Source organism: Alligator mississippiensis, chromosome 2 (genome assembly GCF_030867095.1).
Source record: "Alligator mississippiensis isolate rAllMis1 chromosome 2, rAllMis1, whole genome shotgun sequence".
NCBI classification, from domain to species: Eukaryota; Metazoa; Chordata; order Crocodylia; family Alligatoridae; genus Alligator; species Alligator mississippiensis.
Genome location: NC_081825.1, coordinates 175,597,442 through 175,615,760, shown reverse-complemented (window position 1 = coordinate 175,615,760; position 18,319 = coordinate 175,597,442). Strand labels below are relative to the sequence as shown.

The following is an 18,319-nucleotide window of genomic DNA, read 5'->3' as shown; positions in this document are numbered from 1 at the left end:
TCCAGCACACCTACAGCCTAGGGAATGACCTGCTGGGTGGCACAGAGGTGGAAAGGGATATTGGAGTCCTAGTGGACTCCAAGATGAACATGAGCCGGCAGTGTGACGAAGCCATCAAAAAAGCCAATGGCACTTTATCGTGCATCAGCAGATGCATGACGAATAGGTCCAAGGAGGTGATACTTCCCCTCTATAGGGCGCTGGTCAGACCGCAGTTGGAGTACTGCGTGCAATTCTGGGCGCTGCAATTCAAGAAGGATGCGGATAACCTGGAGAGGGTCCAGAGAAGGGCCACTCGTATGGTCAAGGGCCTGCAGACCAAGCCCTACGAGGAGAGACTAGAGAAACTGGGCCTTTTCAGCCTCCGCAAGAGAAGGTTGAGAGGCGACCTTGTGGCTGCCTATAAGTTCAGCACGGGGGCACAGAAGGGAATTGGTGAGTATTTATTCACCAAGGTGCCCCCGGGGGTTACAAGAAACAATGGCCACAAGTTAGCAGAGAGCAGATTTAGATTGGACATTAGGAAGAACTTCTTCACAGTTAGAGTGGCCAAGGTCTGGAACGGGCTCCCAAGGGAGGTGGTGCTCTCCCCTACCCTGGGGGTCTTCAAGAGGAGGTTAGATGAGTATCTAGCTGGGGTCATCTAGACCCAGCACTCTTTCCTGCTTATGCAGGGGGTCAGACTCAATGATCTATTGAGGTCCCTTCCGACCCTAACATCTATGAATCTATGAATCTATGAAAGACCAACACACAGGTACAGCAACCAAGGTCTTTATTGAGTAACACACAAAGATTAAGTGAGGAAAAGCAATGCTCTATCTAAAATCATTCATAATTACAAACACACATATGCAGGCCAATCCACTGGTGTTCAGGTTGAGTCACGATGGCTAGTTGCAGTGCCTCTGGACATGATGATCTTATGGGGAGGACGCCAGCAGTTTTCTCCCAATGGGATGTGGATGGCATACAGTGTCATTGGGGCCCGGTCTTCACTGTCCTCTTATCAGACTGTTGCAGCGCCCCTGACAACCCACTCAGCCAATCACTTTGTTGTTGTTGAGCTGAGTCGCTCAGTCACTGAGATGGCTTTATCAAAACTCACAGTCCTTCAGTCATATACACCATGGCTTAGGCATACAGATGGTGAGAAGTTGCTTTACAAAATCCTGAGACAGGGTGTTTATTCTTGCTCCTTATCTTCTTGTAGGTTGTTTATTGTTTGTTCTTCTTCTTATCTTCTTGTTCTCAAGGCTGCTTCTTCAGCAGACAGTATATGCTTGAAAAACATATTCACTCACTCACTCATGCATTTATGAGTGCAAAATTAACTTTTAATATTCTTAACACCCTGCCCAGCTCCACGGTCAGGGAGCTGGAAGGGGAACAAGCTCCCCAGCCCCTGCCCTGCATGCCCAGGTCGGGACAACGTCCCCCTGCCCCAGCAGGAGGGAGCTTCCAGCCCTCACTCCCCACTCTCCAATCATGAAGCTGCTGCTGGAAAGAGGCTAGGAGCTTGCTCCCAGACCCCACTGTGATCATGGGACCATTCCCTGCCTAGCCTAGCACTGGCTGGGACCTGCCCCTGGTTGGGACTGTTCCCAGCCAGCCCCAGGCTGCTTAGGGGAGCATGCACAGCCTGGCAGTAGCTGTGGACTGTTCCATTTTGGGCAGTCCCCAGCCAGTTCTGGGCTGCCCATGCAGACTTCTCTACACAGCTCAGGGCTGTCCAGGAACTGTCCTAGTTAGGGGAAGGTCCCAGCCCTGTGCCCTGATTGCGTGATCGGCAAGGGTCCACTGTAGGGCTGCAGGGGCTTGGGAGCAAATATTTTCCCTAATCTCACATGTGTAGACACCAACCCAAAAACACTTACTGGATATGTCTACACATGTATTTTTGCATGCCTAAACTTAATGCACCTTTGCTTAAGGTGCATTAAGATGATTTAGGCATGCATCTACATGTGGACACGCTAATGCGCATTAAGGCACATTAAATTTAGGCACTGTCACTGAGTCGCAGTCACTGCCTGTGAAAGGTTAATAAGTCTTGGTGACTGGGTAATTCCAGGTCTCTGACCAGGGCAATGTTTGACTCACTCTGTCCCCCAAGACAAACTGCTCCTGCCTTTCTTCTAATGTCGCCCACCACAACTTTGATGGAAAATTAATAGGAGGTGATGTTAGGTCTGAGAACAGTCAATCCATGGGCAAGGTCAGAGTACCAAGAATGATCCTAACTTTGTGCAGTACTGTGTCCTTCGGGTCAAGCTGACTGGCCTTAAAGGCCAAGTTTTGGGAGCTCCAACAAGCCCTACACTCCTGCCTTGTACCTTTAATTACTTAAAGTCCTATCTACCCCCAGCCCTGTTGCTGTAGGCATCACATTTAGCTCCTGAGATGTCCATCCTTTATAAGAATAAAAAAAGGTGAGCAGCTCAGCTGCTTCTTACTTGTTCGGTGCTCGGCTGGCTCTGATATCCACTCACGGCTGAGCCTGAGTTCCTGGGGTTTTATGGGCTCTCCCACCAGCTCTGTGCTCCAAACAGATGTGATCTTGACTGCACAGCTGAGGCTCGTGATCCTTGTGGGGGAAACAGCCGAGCTTTGATCAGCTAGCTTCTGGCTCAGTTGCAGAGCCAGTGTGGGGTTTTAGCCTCACCCCTTCTCCAAATGCTGACTCACATCAGCATGGGGCTCTGGCATCAGCCTTGCTGCCCATGAGGCTTCCCAGTTCAGCTGGGGCTGGGTAAGGTACTCACATCAACCCTCCCAACTCCACACCCGTCCGAGCATCTGGGTAAGTCCCAGGTGCTTACAGGATTGGGGGGGGGTGCAAGCCGGGTCTTTCTTTTCTTTTCTTTTCTTTTCTTTTCTTTTCTTTTCTTTTCTTTTCTTTTCTTTTCTTTTCTTTTCCAGCTCTGCTATAGGCACAAATAGCTAAGTTGCATTAGCGCATGTGCAGATGTGTTAATGTGCATTAACGCAGTGTGTGTACTTTGGCGCACACTGCGTTACTGTGCATTAGCGCATCTACACATACGCTGATGTGACTTAGCTATTCACACCTAAATTTGATACCTGTTTTATGCAGGTATCATATTTAGGCTCCCACAGCCTTAAATTGCCATTTTTAAGGCACCTTACAGGTGTGCACATGTAGACACATGCCCTTAATGTGCCTTAATATGTAACAGGTGCATGTGTGAGTGAGAAGGAGACAAAGAGACCAAACCTCAACCCAAAACTTTCAGAAGTACTGAGATGAACACACTAACCTTGATTTCTACTGAGACTAGCTGGGACTATGGGAACAAATATAATTGGACAGAAACAGAAACAAATAATTTTAAAGAGGTATTGACAGTGTCCCTCTGATCACCCATGTGTGCTGGCAGAAAATGGGTTAAATCTGGTGTTTTTCAGGTTCCATAATTAGAAGAACTCACCTGTTGGGCAGAATGATGTTTTCGGAACTCTTGTGTATCAAAGGCCAGTGCTGAATGGAACAGACCAAACATATGTAGATAGCTATAACCTAATGAGGATGAATGGATGTTAGAACAGGGAAGATCCCAGGTTTCTGAAAGGACACTGAGAAAAGTATGCATTGTTTAGCACTGGAAAGAAAAGTGGGTTACAGACCCTCCCCTCCCCCCATACCAATTATAATCCTTAAACCCTATAGCTAAGGGTCTGACCCCAAATACTCAGATTGCTCTTTTGATTCTTTGTGGCCTAATTTATGATTTTTGGAGATGAAAATCCTGCAAGCAGGTCCTCCCCACAAATACCTGCAGAGTAAATAGAAGAGCTAAGAAGTAAGAACAGAGAACCACACCTTTGGAGGAGGGCCAGTACTCTACAAGTCACTTCCCTGAAGGAACATATGGCCATGGCTCAATTTATCCACTAATACCTCTAAGCTTTGTTTATGAAGGCTCAGTTACTCAACATTCTGGATTTCCTGATGACCCTCAGAACTCTTCCACCCTTTTTTATTCTTGGGTCCATAGCCTTTCTCATGGCTTTTACCCTGGGGAGGCCTCAGAAGTCTCTGTTGTTATAATTCGGGTCCTTCTTTCCTCCACTGGATAAGCCATGAAAACAGGAACCAAGTACCCACCTCAGAAAGAAAAGGGTATTCATTACTCTGGTATGACATGTATTCATTAGGGCTGTGCGAAACGGCACTGTTCCATTCTGACTTCAGTTTCGAGGTCTGGATGGAACAGTGTTTTGTATCAAATTTCATTTTGAGTTGAAACAGCCTCATTGTTTCGCTTCATCAAAACAATGAGGCTGTTTTGATGCTGTTTCAATGTTTTGCCTGACCATGGGGCTGGGGAAAGGAACTCAGCCCAGCTGGGCTGACTTCCCACTTCCAGTGTGATCTAGCGGGGGGGTGGGGTGGAAAGGCAGCCCAGCTGGGCTGACTCCTGGATATTGTGCTGGGGATAGGAAGTCAGCCCAGCTGGACTGACTTCCCATCCCCAGCGCTATGATCAAAACGTTTCAACTTTCAAAACATTTTGAATAGCCTCATTTTGTGTTGAGGCTATTTTGATGCCCTCTGTTTCACTTTGATTTTGCTGTTTTGACCTTGAAATGAGTCGAAACAGTGTCAAAATGATACAGCCAGCGAAATTTCACACAGCCCTAGTATTCATCATGAATATGATATTTGTGATGCATGCATGGATATTAACTTTAGTCTCATATTACCTTTAGTGCCTCTAATTAACTGACAATAACTACATAATTGAGTGGCTTAGTCCTAGTGGCTTTCTATCTGAGCCTCCATTCTGTCTCTAACCTCTCCTATCCTTGCACACAACAGGGTCTAATAACTTTGATTCCTACTCCAGAATTCCTGCTATATTATAGTGAGCTACTTCTTGCCACTTTCTCCATCCTCCATCAGTGAAGAGACTTGGGTGAGGTTGACATGTGGGGCTTCTCTCTAAGCAGCTAACAAGGAAAACATTTCCTCCACTCTAGAGGGAAGACACTCACCAGCAGGCAGTATTGGCCTGCAGAAACCTTGGAATCACCATAGACACCAACAGCCCTTCTCTTTGCTCTGAATAAGCATAACTTCCCTGTGACTGCAGTTTCTGTTTCATTGGGTGCCTATACTTGAGCAGTGAGGTTGCTCTGATGTGCTGTAATTAAAGCATATCAGAGCAGACTCAATCAAGTCTGTTGGAGCATGGTTATTTTCATGCTTCAGCGGACTCCAGTGTCTCATGTATCAGCATCTCTGTGCTGAAAAATCATGGCAAGGGCACTTTAACTAAAGCTCATTTGACAAGCTTTAGTTAAAGCGCTCCTGCTGCCATTTTTCAGTGCAGAGATACTGATACATGAGACACTGGAGTCTGCTGGTGCATAAAATTTACCACGCTCCCGCAGACTCGATTAATCAAGTCTGCTCTGATGTGCTGTAATTACAGTGCATCAGAGCAGCCTCGCTCTACATGTATAGGTGCTGTCAGAGCTGCTCTAATTAAAGTGTTCCCCCCAACCACTCGCAGAGCATATGTATAAATGTTTATTATCATTGTCAGGGCTCCTGCATTAACCCACTCTGTTCCTGCATAGGATGCCTCCTTGGTCTGCACTTGTTGGGTACTTCACTCCACTAATAACACAAACAATTGGAAGGAACCTCACAGGCCTTCCTCTTTTGACTTCATTTAATTTTCTCTGTTCCTCTATATTAACATTAACACTATGCTGTGTTCAGCAAGGAGGCATCTGGAAACAAGTGGTAAAATGTTATGGAAACCTTTATCCATTGTAACAATATTTGTAGAATCCAATGTGGTCCAGGTTTTCCTCTCAATTCCATGTCCTCTCTAGTCTCTCTCCTCTGCTCTCCTGCATCTCTCTCACCAATTTTTACTCCTCATGGTTGCCCTTTGCTATTTTCTGTTCTTCCAAGTTCTCTCCATCCCTCAGCCCCCTCTCTTACTATTTCTCTCTGTTTATCTCCATCTATCTAGGCTGATCCTCACCTATCTGCTTTATTCCATGTCTCTCTGTTCCTAGCTTTCTCCACAGCCACTGTCTCCAAAATATTTCTTACTCAAATCATTGGAATCTGGTGGTTCTAGGCTGTCTGACTGGGTCTGGAATTATTGGGAAAATGCAGTACTGTGTATACAAGTCTATTTACACTTTATACCACAATACTAACGATCTTACTGCAGCACTGTAAAAAGGGAAGTAATCTGCTTCAATTTAGGACAGTGATTCTCAACCAAGGTGCCATGACACCCTGGGTGCCATGAGATCTATTCAAAGGTGCCACAGGGTGCCACACAATTTCAGCACTGTCAGGTGTGTAAGCACCTACACATTATTCACAAGTTAAAGCTAGAGATTTCAAACATGAATCCACAATGTTAAAAACATTTTCCCATGTTGTCTTTTTGAGTTCCTTGCAACAGACAAATTGCTCTATTATTTTACCATTGTCAAAAAATGAGTGAAAACCATGAGCTGACATTTTGTATGGGTGCCTTAATTTTAAGAAGTTAGAGAATCATTGGTTAAATAGAGAGCACTCACACAACAGTGCACAATAGCATTTCAATACATAGCATAATAATTTTGAGGTTTAAATGTATCCTCTGAGTCTCCGTTTCCCTTCTTTCTCTTCTCTATTAACAGGAATGTGTGTGAGACTTTCACAGCAAAGGATGCATAGTGACTGAGCTGGGGACAATGTCTCTGTCTTGCACAGAGACCAGCTGCGGTACTGGAAATGGATACAACAGGACTGAATGACAAATATAAGATTTAACTGATGTGGCCATTATCAGGGTTACTCTGATCATATGTCTGCTTGAAATGGGAGGGTAACAGCATCATTCTGTTTCCTTGGCTTCTGCATAAAGAGGCACTTTTTCACTATCCTGGATGTGGCCATCATTGATTTTCATTTCCTGCTCCTCACAGCTGTTTCCTCTCAGTATTTAATCTCCTAATATACTTTTGTTTCAGGTTTACATGTTTCTCCTCCCTGAGGAGGAAATATGCTTCTTGCATATTTCCTGGATCATCCTAGCTACAGCCCTCCACTCCTTTTTTAAAACAGCCCCTTTGCATGGGGACTTCACCCTCTACATCCTGAACTTGGCTGTGGCTGATGCTGGATTCTAGTTCTGCCTGTTTGCTTGCACTACAGTATACACGGTCCAAATGTATTTTATTTTTTATCACCTTTGTTGCAACAGAATTCAAACTTTACTGTTAATGCCAAGTTCACATTTAGGACCTGCCTGTATCTCCTGACAGCTGCGAGCATTGAGAGGTGTCTGTCTGTACTGTATTCTGGCTGATTTGGCACTGACTCCATCACCAAAAGCACTTACCTGTTGTTGTGTGCGCCCTGCTTTGGGGTCTCTCCTGCCTGATGATGAGACTAAAATGCTTTTCCGGTGTATTTGTAGTACTTGTCAATTGTATGGTGATACTCATGGCCGCTGTTGCTCTAAATTTCCTGATTTTCCCTTTAATTGTGTTAGTTTCCAATCTGATCCTGTTTATCAAGTTTCGATGTGGTTCACAATGATGTAAGCCAGGAAGACTCTTCATTGTCATACTATTCAGTATCCTCTTCTTCCTCCTCTTTGCTGCTCCTTTTGTTGTCCAGTACCTCCCTTCTTTTTCTCCGTCTTGATTTTTCTCTTCAAATGTCTCTCATGCTGGCCACTGTGAACAGTAGCACGAATTCTTGTTTACTTCCTAGTTGGGAGATACAGGAAATGGCAGTTTAGACAATCAGTCAAGGTTGCATTCCAGAAGGTTTTTGAAGAGAAGGAAGATTGTAGAGAGGAAGGAGAAGCCCCCAGGGTTGAGACAATGGAGATAGCCGCTGAAATCCCTATAGGCTGTTCTGTGGGAAGAGTTTTTCTTAGAAGATAGAGTCAAAGAAATCAGAAATGTAAAGGGCTGACTGGAGATGAGTCCCTATGAGGTCAGTCCTCTGTTTTCTCACCCTACCCAGCAGGATTGTTTTTTAGAACCTATCCCCCCTGGAACTGGGTGTTCTCAAAGAACATGTATGGGTCACATCAGTCCTGAACTTGTTCCATTAGGAATCAGTAAGCAAAGTCCTAGTGACTTCAATGAAAGAAGAGTAGAGCCATAGTGACCTAAAGGATTTCATTTTTATAAAATCCATAGCCAATTGAAACTTTTGTTTGGTAATTTTATCTTTGTGTCAGCTTAGTTACCAGGATTTCCCGTAAAAATATGTTGAGTAAAAGGTTTGTAGTCAGGAAACATAATGATGGAAAACTATTTCTGCGCAAGCCATTTATTCTTATGGATGCAACAGGCTATTCTTTGTATGACTTTGATTCATGCAAGTCTGTGTTTGAGTCATCCTCCCCTCCCCCCACCACACTCTAAACCTAGCAATACAACACAACACAATTATTAAGAAATGGTTGTGTTTGGACTCTTTTATGGAAGATAATCACCACAGTGATTCTTTTTACACACTTTCCTTTGTGTTTTCTTAAACGTTACCATGAATAAAAAGTATCACAATTGCTCTCTTGTGTCTTTGTGTGCCCTTACCCTAAACAGGAGCCATGAATGCCCCAAGTTCCAGGAGGACAAGACAAAATGGGTTTTCCACTCCTTTGGGTCCCCATGACATTTCAAGAACATTGTTGTCATTAGTTCAAGACATGCAGAATGCCCAGGGTGGAGATAGGAGATGAGCTACTCAGAGGCCAATATATGAGGAAGGCCAAAGGACCGGTAGCTGATTTTTCAAAAGCATATGTATTTTATTCCCATTTGCCTGTGTAGTTGGTAGTAGCATAACAGAGGGAGGGAGAGGTGTGACCAGGACCACCACCGTGAATAGCCCAGAACAGAAGTGACAATTTTCACCTGATCTGGCCACAGAAAGTAGTCTACAAACCTGACCAAACACAAATGCATGGCTGCAGACAGGTTAAAAAAATGGCTTATCAGGTTAAAATCGGAACCCTTATTGCATGAGGGGTCAGGTGAAGATGTTTCAGAATAGAGCATCTTCTGTAACTTTGGTCTGTGCTGCCTCCCAGCCTGACACTGCTTTTATAATGGGAGCGGGGAAAGGGGGTAGAGGGAGTTTGGTTTGAGGGGTTTTCAGCTCCAGTTGGAGGGTGATGTGGGTGTACTGGAGCCCTACCCCAAGGTGGTGGTGGTGGTGAGGGGCCCCAATTCACCCACCCCTACCTTCTATCGCTGGATGGGGGGCCCTAGAATGTGCTCCCTTTGCACTCTTTCCCCACTCCCATTCTGAAATCTTGACAGACTCACAGGGAGGAGGGGAAACCAAATGCAGGTGGCAGCCAGAAGCTAGATTCTCTTCTCCCCTGGAGTCAGTGGTGAACTGTTTGTTCCAAGGGACTGTTGTAACTCAGAATCCTTCCTGCAAAGCGTTCTTAGTTACAGTAAGGCGCTCCACTTCTATCTGCACCCAATGTGTTCTGTGAATCTCATCAAGTACTTTTCTCCTTCAGTGCAGGTAACTTACAATATTGAAGGGCAGAATTGTTTAGCAGCTAAATGCATAGCGTCTTTATATAGAAACCCCACCTGTGATGGCACTCTTCCAAATAGCTGTTGTACTTTACAGGCATGAAGCATAACTAGTTCAACAGACATCATGACCCAATTCCCTCTACTCCTTAGGTGAGTAATGTCTGTGTAGGGCTTTGGGACAAACAAGGCTAAGAGCATCTTCCACCTATTGAAGATATCCTACTGGATAGCCAAAAGGATATGTGGAGGCAGAAGAAGTGGCACACAACAAATCAAGGGTGGCTCAGTGAGTGAGACACTGCCCTAGAAAAAAGGTCCCCTAGGTTTTTCACCTATTGGGGCTGAATTCCTACACCTACGCCTATTTCTACCGCTGTCTATTTAGTCCAAGGACTATTAAATGCAAAATGAAGAGCACCATTGTGGGCAGAAGCAGGGGCAGAGGCCAAGGCTCCTTTACTTCCAGGACATTGCCCACCAACCTGAGCCCAGGCTGCACATACACCTAACACTCAAAGGGAAAGCTCTAGATTATGCTGGGACATCGCCATAGATACCCAAAGTCCCATTTTTAATTAAAAACAAGTATCTGACTAGCAACATCAGTGGCTACAGTGTCTGTTTCATTTTTGCTCCATCTCTGCTTTCACTGTGTATCCAAATATGTTTGTGGGTTAAATCTGTTCCCTGTCACTACTCATTGGGTGATTCACTCTTGACTCAGTAAAGCTAATTTGAAGGAACCCCAGAGAACTCCTCTTTTAGCTCCCCTAATCTCTTTTCTTGAATTATCAAAAATGAAAAGCTGGGGTCATTCAATGATTTTGTGGTCTTAAGAAGGAGGGGGCTGGAGATGGGGTTAAAACATATTGAATTTAATGTCCACAGTTGCACTTATAAAGATTTCAAGGAGGTTCAAGGTTTTCCATTAGTTTATTAGGGGTGGCAGAAACACCATTAGAAACCTCCTAGACATTTTTGTTAAAGACACAGAAATGGAAAGAAGACCAGCATTAATAAGGCAAAAGGATATATCAACATGATATATGATGCACCTTATTTCCTTTTCCTGAGACGTATAGAGACAAAAAGCAATTTTGGACAATGAAGCCTCTGCAATAATTCTCATGCCATGGAGGTGATCTATAGCAGCATTCACAAATTACCAGGCATCCTGATTTTCTCTGTTAAATCCCCCCCAAAAAACCCAATTTTTGGATTAAAAAAGTAACCCAGAATCTACATTTTCCATAGTTAAACTGAAACACCACATACACACACACATCTATCTATATATGTGGTGTTTCAGTTTAACTATAGAAAATATATATATTAGCCCTGTGCGAATCGGCTAGTATTCGCTTCAGATTAGGCCAATTTGGGGGACAGTGAATCGATTTGGTGATTCAAATTACTGTTCCAAATTGATTCTGAATCAGGCAAGCCCATCCCCTGTTCACTCCCCCAGGCCAGGAATGGCTGCCCTGCCTGCCCCAGCTCTTGGCACTTGGAAAAAAAAAGCCCTAGCTCACCAGGTGCTGCTGGGCAGGGGGGGCAATCTTCATTGCCCCCCACTGCCCCATGCTGCATGAGGGGCTTTGCACGAGTCCCCCGACTCTCTTCCTGCTCCCCCAACCCCTCCACAGCTGTCCTGCCTGCCGCAGCTTTGGCCCTTTAAGAAAAAACCCGAGAAACCCCCCCAACTCACCGTTACTGCTGGGTGGGGGATCCCTGCTGCACCCCACTACCCCGTGCTATGTGGGGGGCTCTGCACGAGCCCCCTGAATCCCTGAGGACACTGTAGGAGCCACGAATCCTGAGGTTTTCTCAGGTTTTTTTTTTCATAAAGAGACAGAGCTAGGGCAGCTGGGGCAGTGGTGGGGGGCTTAGGCGAGTGAGGGGGGGCCAGGGGGCTCATGGAAGAGCCCCCCATGTGGTGTGGGGCAGTGGGGGGCAGCAGGGATCACCATCCCCCCACCCAACAGCACCCGGTGAGTGGGGCTTTTTTTCAAGTTGCAGTAAGGGAAGTTCCAGTTAGATATTAGGAAGAACTTTCTCATGAGGAGGGTAGTAAAACACTGGAACAGCTTACCCAGAGACATTGCTGAATCTCCATCTTTGGAGGTTTTTAAGTCCTGCATAGACAAAGCTTTGGCTGGGATGATCTAGCTGTGGATGGTCCTACTTTGAGCAGTGGGATGGATTAGATGACCTCCTGTGGTCCCTTCCAATCCTAATTTTCTACATCGCTATGATTCTATAATCTTATTACCAACTCCTTGATTAAGTCATGTCACGAAATTGCAAAGATATGTACAGCAAAAGCTGTGCTATCCAGGACTTTATTAATTATCATGTTCTATTAACTGGCATGTCAATCGATGAGACAAAAGTGAAACCGGAAGTCCCACTGTGGCATTTTCGGTTTTGCTGAGTCCCACTTCATCATGGCCTGGGGCAAAGCAGCCTGTGCAGGGCCCCCCGCCCTGTCCCCCGGCACACTGATACCAGGGAATGGAAGTCCTGGTGCACTGGAGGCAACAGGAGGGGCGGCAGCCTGAACAGGCATAGATGCCTCTCAGGTAACTGGCATATTTGATTAACTGGCACTCCCCATTCCCCATGGATGCCGGCTAAAACAGCTTTTACTGTACATCAGAATAAAATGATCCACACCCCCACAAAAGTGATAAAAATGAACTTAACTTATCATGAGCTTTTGAAAAACACCAAACAAGAAGGTGGTTAAATCAACTTGGAAGAACATCTATGCATGGGGGAATAATGCTCCCTGAAATTAATTCTCTGAATAATTGTGACAGTTCATATAATGTATCTTCTTTCCAGGAAGATTATAATAATGCTTTGTGGTAACCCCAGAACCCAAAGCAGCATCTGTAAATTTGAGCAACATTGGTACAGAATAAGGACAGTCAAGATAGGTAATCAGTCCTCTGGGAACACTGTGCAACTAGACAAAAAAGGCTGGAAGGAATCCAGTAGCAACTGTGGGTGGATGAGCACCAAGATAGGGGACAGGGTGTAATTCTTGAGGGAGATGTGGGTGTGAGGTGTCTGAAAATCTCAACATGCATACCCTTGTAGAGCCACTGTAGAGCCATTCTCAATGCCCAGAAGAAGCCCCAGCCCTTGGCTTCTGTTCAGGTCAGGCCTTAACTGTGGATAAAGCCAGAGCAGCCTCATCAGGTTTGGAGGAAGCCTATTGATATGAGTGGATGGAGTGTGGATGGCCCATCCTGGCTGGAACACATCGCTGCTGCAGTGTAGATAATCCCTGGGGGAGCCCAGATCCTCATAAGAATGTAAGAACTGCCATTTACTGTGCCAGACCATAGGTCAGGGCTGGGCAATTATTTTATCTGAAGGGCTGCTTAACACATTTTGGTGAGCTGCTGAGGGTTGCAAAGGTGCACCTCTTGTCTAACTGTTAAGCCCCACCCCTGACAGTGCCTTGCCCCTGGCTGCCATCTTGGGACGGAAGTCCCACTCCTAACCCCTCACTTTTGCCGCTGGAAGTCTTCCCTCCCCTTTCCTTCCTCCTGCTACCACATGGAGCAGCAACATTTATCCTCCTACTTCTCCTGCCTCTGTGGTTGCAATGGGATGAGCACAGGGTGACAGTACAGTGAGGCATGGGTGGGACTGGGGGGCTTGTTGGGGGCTGGTGGGTGATGGCAACAGGAAGCAGGGCATGGGTAGGGCATGGGCCACCAGGGCAGGGCAGTGCAGTGCAGGGGCAGGGGTGCCTGAGTGCAGCTGCCATAGCTGCTGCTGCTTGTGTCTGCAGGGACCCCTGTTTAGCCAGCATTGCCGTGGCACTGCCCCCCACAACTGTGGGGGGACTCCTTCTTCCCTTTCTGCCTCTCCTCCACCACCACATGCAAACTTGCCCCATGGGAAGGTGGAGCCCAGCACAGGGCATTGCCTGCAGCAGGAGCCTCCTGCATGGGAGAGGAAGGAGGGCGGACAGTGCCATGGGCCAGGTAGAATCACATGGCAGGCCACATCCACCTCTGCCACAGGTCCATTGCCCAGTATCCTGTGTCACACAGTGGCAGAGAATGGATGCTGAAAGGGAGAGTAAATTTGGTATGACCAGGGTTTTTCCCCCTGTTCCACTCCTACTTGCAGCCTCCAGCATTTAAGGCTTAGGAAGTTCTGATTCAGAGGCTGTAACCCTAAATCCCACGATCAGTAGCTACTGATGCCTCTTTTCTCCAGGAATTTGTCCAGTCCCTTTTTGCATCTGGCTAAATTGTCAGCTTCTACAGCTTCTGGTGGCAATGAGTTCCATACTTTAATTACAAGCTGTGTGAGAAAGCTTCCTTTTGTTAGTTTTAAATTTACAGCCTACTCATTTCATTTTGCAACCCCTAGTTCTTGTATTGTGATACATAGCAAATAACGAATCCCTGTTTGCTTTCTCTTAATCGCTTACTATTTGTAAACTCGTATCACATCCACCTTCAAGCATTTCTAAACTGAACAGACCTACCCTCTTTAGTCTCTCTTCATATGAAAGCCCCCCCCGCATATCAATAACCATCCTTGTTGCTCTTCTTTTTACCTTTTCTAGTTCTTCTATGTCCTTTTTGAGGTGTGGGGACCAGAACTTGGTACAAAATTCAAGGTGTGGACACACCATGACCCTCCTTCTATTCTGGACCCCAGTCCTGGGACCTGTATTTAGCAGTATCCATCCATCTTCAATTCTAAAATGGCCTGCTTCAAAACATCCCATGCCTATTTAAGTTGCTTTATTCAATCTCCAGTTTTATGTTATTTTATTCTCTTATTGTAAGTTGCTCTGAGCCTTTCTTGGAAAGAGCAGTAAGTAAATCAGATACATAAGTAAGTAAATAAATACATTCCCCACTTCAGCCTCTCTCTCTTGGCCTCTTCCTAGACCCTCCTGGACTCCATTCCAGCTCCTTCTCCAGAGGGAACCGGTGCTGGGCTGGCTCCAGATGCCTAGTTTTCTTACACATATCTAGTTCTATGGCTCTTGGGCTTTTATCATAATTTCCTCCAGGCAGGAACACACCCTGGCCTTGCTGAATTATAAGCTTCATTCCTTTCCCAGCATTACTTTCTCCTTCTCAGTCTCAGAATACATTCAGAATGTAAGGCCTTAATAGGGCCAAGACCTGATCATGTGGATACTGGCCATGCTTTGACTGTTTCCCAGGTTTCCTAGGAGGGCATTTTCTTGGAAACCTAGCCTTGTACACTCTTTTTTACTCCCTGAAGCCAGCTGAGGTGTATTTTCTAGAGTATCATAGAATTACAGAATCATAAAAAGGGTTGGAAAGGAACTCAGGAGGTCATATAGTTCAACCCCCTGATCAAAGCAGGGCCATCCCCAAATAAATTCCAGCCAGGGCTTTGAGCTGATCCTTAAACAGGGGTGGGTAAAATTGTGGATCTGGACAGCAGCCGGACTCCATTTCCCTGCAGCTCCTGCCTGCATCACTGTGGCTGGTTTCCATTGAGACCACAGAAGCAGCAGGGTAGTGACAGTGTGGGGCCAGGGTTTTCATGGAGACCGGCCCCAAGAGTGCTGGTAGGGCATGCAGCTGGGTGGGGAGCTGCTCCAGACCTGGGGCTGGGATTTTGCGGCAGTTACAGCATGGTCTGGAGCCAGGGCAGAGCCATGATCTGCTGCCTGCATGCCCCTGCCTGGGGCATATGGGCAGCAGATCGCAGTTCTGCCCTGGCTCTGGACCATGTTGGCACTGTAACAAGATCCCAGTCCTGGAGCAGTTCCCTGCCCAGCTGTGCACCCTGCCAATACTGGTGGGGCCTGTCCCCATGGAAACCCTGGCCCTGCAGTGTCACAGCACAGCTGCTGCTAGGGTCTCCATAGAAATTGGCCACAGAAATGTGGGCAGGGGTTTCTGGGAAATGAAGTCCACTATGGGCCTGATACGGCCCATATACTGGACTTTGCCTGCCCTTGGCTTTAAAAACCTCCAAGGATGGAGATTCCACAACATCTCTCGGTAGCCCATTCCAGTGCTTCACCACCCTCCTACTGAAAAAGTTTCTTCCTAATATCTAACCTAAACTTTCTTTGCTTCAACTTGAGACCATTGCTCCTTGTTCTGTCACATACCACCACTGAGAACAGTCTAGCTTCATCCTCTTTGTAACTACTCCTAAGGTAGTTAAAGGCTGCTATGAAATCCCAGCTTAGTCTTCTCTTCTGCAGACTAAATAAGCCCAGTTCCCTCAGCTTCTCTTCGTAAGTCATGAACCAACCCCCTAACCATTTTTGTTGCCCTCTGCTGGACTCTCTCCAATTTGTCCACATCTTTTCTGTAGAGGGGTGCCCAAAACTGGACACGATATTCCAGGTGTGGCCTTACCAGTGCAGAATAGGTCATCCCCTGGCTCATTGGACTTCTAGACCTGGCATAAAATGTCAGGGGACTGTTCAGTAGATCCAGCGGTAAATCACTCCTGTGCCTGCCTCCAACACCACCAAGAACCCATGTCTAAATATAGAGCAGGTCAGGCTTTTTCTTTACCAAGGGCCAAATCCTATTCCAAACTTATACACCTAAATGCCACTTAAATAATTGCCCAAGAACCATTTTTGGCATCTGATTTAGATTCTCTTTCCACTTGTGCTACAATGCTTGCTTTCTGAACATGGCCTGAGATACTTTTGCTTTATATTATTTTGGGGTGTAATTCATATGCTTCTCCTTGTGTTACCGTTCTTATACATCCACCTGTGCCCCCTGAAGGCCATTAACGAGAGGTTTCTGTCTGCCCTCTTCCCAAACTGGCACCAACTTCAGTGCTCAAAGCATTTCTCTGCATTGTCATGTGCTCCCTTTGGGCTATCTCCCATCTTCTGACTACAGTAACACGTCTTTTCTTGTTTTTGTCAATCTGAAAACTGTTCCAGGATTTGTGCATTATGAATTTCCTGAGTTTCCCTCTGGTTTTGACTGCTTCCAACCTGCTCACCAAGATCCAACATAGCTCTCTCAGCAATATCGCCCAGGAAGTTCCTATGCTGTAAACAAAAGCAGTGGAAGATTGAAATTAAGTAAACATAAGTTCATTAATGAAAAACCACTCATCTTACTCAGAACACTTTCAGTGAATCTGGCTCTCAGAAGAATTGAAAAATTTGATCCTCAGCTCTTTCCACCAGAGATTTCTAAATGTGACATAAAGTTAATTGAAATAAAGTTATATGCATAACCATATATCAAAGTTAGTAGGGCTGTGCAAAGCTTCAGCCCCTGATTTGATTCAGTGGTGATTCAGCCCAACTTGGTGGCTGAATCTCTGAATTCGAATCGAATCAGGGAACCCTTCAGTCTCTCCAAATCAAATCAGATCCTCCAAATCGATTCAGAGAGATTTGGAAAGATTTGGAGATCCAGAATTAGAGACAGATTTAAATGTTCTTTTTACCTTTAGGTAGCAGGGGCTCATGAACGCTGCAATGCTGGGGCGCATGGAATATCCCACAGAAGCACGGTGTGGTTCCCCAGAACGCTCAGCTGCAGACTCAGAAGTGGATCAGAAGCACTTCTGGTCCACTTCCGGGTCTGCCAGGGAGCAAGGCCCCGCCCCCCCCGCCCCCTCAGCAGCTTGGCAACTGGTTCCTCCTGGGTGTAGGGGTCTCCCCAGGGTCCCCCTGTGGCCGATTGCTGAGCTAGGGGAGTGGGGCGGGGGTGGTGGGGCTGCGTACTTCCCGGCAGACCCAGAAGTGTACTGAAAGTATTTCCAGTTAACTTCCAGGTTTGCCTCTGAGCACATGGAGGGTCCCCATGCACTCCTGTGGGATGCTTCATGTGTCCCAGCATTGTAGTGATCACGAGCCATGCCTGCTACCTCAAGGTACATAGAAAAAAACTTTTAAAGCTGTGTCTATGTCAGAATCACAGATTCTCCAAATCAGGATCAAATCTTCAGATTTGGATTTGGCTGAATCGAATCCGGGACAGTGATCCAAATCAACTAATTGAATTGCTGTCCCTGATTCAGGCTGAATTTGAATTTGAATTGAATAGGGCCCACTTCACACACCCCTACAAATTACCATACCATGCCTTCTCAAATGCCATTTGTTGGCTTTTCAGAGATGGTAGTACCTTGTTCCCTTGCCTCCCAAATCCCTTTCTTGTATCTTGTGTTTAGGTCTTCTATATTAAGTAAATGGTATGTTGCTAGTTAAAACATACCACCAGTCCCAATTAGCTTAATAGACAACATGAGATGTGCAAATTTATCAGAGTTCACTAAAACAAATGTTTTGTCATTGCAGGTACAAAGTAATCTTACTTTTTTCCATTTTTAATACTAATTTTTATTGTATAGTATTCCTGATGCTGGTCTCAGGGAACAGCAGCACTAACCATATTTTTTGTCCATTTTTTGGGAACTAGAGATATCTGTGTCTCAGGAGTCCCATGCATGCTGCAATCTACAGGGTCTTTTTAAGAGAAGGAAGATCCCTGAGAGAAAGTGGAGGACCCCTGAAAAGAACACAATGGAGACAGACAGTTCATTCTCCCAGCACATGCCTCTAGTGCCTCAGTGGTGGGGCAGAAGCCTGTCCTAGGGGCAGGACAGGGCTGGGCTGTCCCCTCCTGGAACCAGTCCCTTTCTGTTTCTCTGCCCTGTGTCTGGGGCAGCCCATCCATCCATGTGCTTGGGCCCTGCATAGGCAGAGCTTCCAACCAGTACCTCAGGCCAGTCAGGATCAACCTGGGAT

At 46.0% G+C, this 18,319-nt stretch overlaps 1 long non-coding RNA gene across 1 annotated transcript; it reads right to left on the bottom strand.

Annotated features, from left to right (window-relative positions):
* Positions 1 to 758: 758 nt before the first annotated feature.
* LOC109285509 (uncharacterized) lies at positions 759 to 7,981 on the bottom strand. Its single transcript, XR_002093262.2, has 4 exons — positions 7,386 to 7,981; positions 3,453 to 3,541; positions 2,457 to 2,587; positions 759 to 1,282 (listed from the first exon to the last, which is right to left on the bottom strand). It is a non-coding gene; the product is annotated as an uncharacterized LOC109285509 (long non-coding RNA).
* Positions 7,982 to 18,319: the final 10,338 nt, after the last annotated feature.